The 1,763-nt window shown below is 54.5% G+C and overlaps 1 long non-coding RNA gene across 1 annotated transcript in view; it reads left to right on the top strand.

Annotated features, from left to right (window-relative positions):
• Positions 1-102: 102 nt before the first annotated feature.
• LOC122547048 overlaps positions 103-1,763 on the top strand; it is an 8,658-nt gene continuing 6,997 nt past the window's right edge. Inside the window, exons 1-2 of the long non-coding RNA XR_006310873.1 lie at positions 103-310; positions 480-586. This is a non-coding gene — a long non-coding RNA (uncharacterized LOC122547048). The remainder of the gene's footprint in view (positions 311-479; positions 587-1,763) is intronic.

Genomic DNA, 1,763 nt, shown 5'->3' with positions numbered 1-1,763 from the left:
ATTGAACGTCAAGGGGGGGCGATGGTTAGATTCTGTTTGGATAGACAAGGTTTAAAAAGGGAGATCAAAGAGAGAATGGCTATTATAATGGTCAGTCTTTGTTGTAGTTGGAGCAGGATTGCACCAGAGTTAACTCTATCTCTTTGGGATTGGGATTCCAGATGGCTACAAGCAATGTCCAGATGGCTGGGTAAAGTTCCAAAGGATCTGCTATCTCTTTTCCGACCAGCTTAAATCTTGGCAGGGGGCCAACCACACGTGTATCTCACATAACGGCACTCTCGCCATTGTTAAAAGCCACACTGAACAGGTAACAGACTCGGAGGGTCAGTGCTGAGGGAGCCCCGCACTGTGGGAGGGTCAGTGCTGAGGGAGCATAGTGAGCTAGTAGACCCTTGTCGGGATGATCAGTGTCAGCCTTTCCTGCTGTGACTCTGTCCGTCTGTCACTGTCTCATTTCTGATCGTGTTCCCCAACAGGAATTCCTGATGAAACATTATCGCCTGAGCCGTTGGATTGGACTGGCTAACCTCACTGACAACTTTAATCAGTTCCAATGGGTCAATGGCTATCCTTTGGTGACCAGGTGAGTCCACTGTCAGACCAGCGGGAAAGACCGCGACCTGGGCTCTGGCCTAGCCCAGACTGACTCCAACCTGCTCCTCGCAAGCTCAGGCCGAGCCCTCATTACGTGAGGCTCAGGCTTCAGTTGCCGCCTCGCCCCAAGTGACTCTCAACTGCACCCCCCCGGCCAGACACAACCCGAGAGGAATCACTGGACCATGGGCCACATGGAAACGAGGAGGCGACTTGGCCCTCCAGCCTCCTGCTCGCCCATCCAGGGATGAACACCCCCCTCCGCCCAGATTTTAATCTCAGCTCGACCTTCGAGGTCCCACAATAACCTTTCACCGACCGACCCCCACCCAACTCCGCACTGTCCAGGGTCTGTCAATCCCTGCCCTAGAAATATTTAAGTTTTGCATCTGATGCCATTCACGAAATGTTTTTCCCCCCCCCCCGTCAGTTTGTGTAGGGCGGCGGTTATCACATTTGCCTCAGCCATGTTAGTTGCCAGTGCAAAACCGGGTAGATTAGATTACATTACAGTGTGGAAACAGGCCCTTCGGCCCAACAAGTCCACACCGCCCCGCCGAAGCGTAACCCACCCATACCCCTACATTTACCCCTTACCTAACACTACGGGCAATTTAGCATGGCCAATTCACCTGACCCTGCACATCTTTTGGACTGTGGGAGGAAACCGGAGCACCCAGAGGAAACCCACTCAGACACGGGGAGAATGTGCAAACTCCACACAGACAGTCGCCCTGAGGCGGGAATTGAACCCGGGTCTCTGGCGCTGTGAGGCAGCAGTGCTAACCACTGTGCCACCGTGCCGCCCACGGGTAGAAAGCGCGTTGTTCCCGTCCTACTAGCGGCAGGAGTTTGGATTTACCAGGACGCTGCTTTCTTGGGTGACGCGGTGACTCAGTGGTTAGCCCTGCTACCCCACAGCGCCAGGGACCCGGGTTCAATTCCCGCCTCGGGGCGACTGACTGTGTGGAGTTTGCACATTCTCCCAGTATCTGTGTGGGTTCCCTCCATGTGCTCCGGTTTCCTCCCACACACCCAAAGATGTGGAGGTTAAGATGGATTTGCCGTGCTTAATTGTACCATTGAGTCCAGGGGTATACAGGTTAGGGTGGGTTGGCCGTGGGGAAATTGTCCCGTAGTGCCCAGGGATGTGCAGGTTAGGGTGG

The sequence above is a fragment of the Chiloscyllium plagiosum genome, unplaced genomic scaffold (genome assembly GCF_004010195.1).
Source record: "Chiloscyllium plagiosum isolate BGI_BamShark_2017 unplaced genomic scaffold, ASM401019v2 scaf_6215, whole genome shotgun sequence".
Taxonomy (NCBI): domain Eukaryota; kingdom Metazoa; phylum Chordata; class Chondrichthyes; order Orectolobiformes; family Hemiscylliidae; genus Chiloscyllium; species Chiloscyllium plagiosum.
The sequence above is the reverse complement of the archived record's forward strand: the minus strand, read 5'-3'. Positions and strand labels throughout refer to the sequence as shown.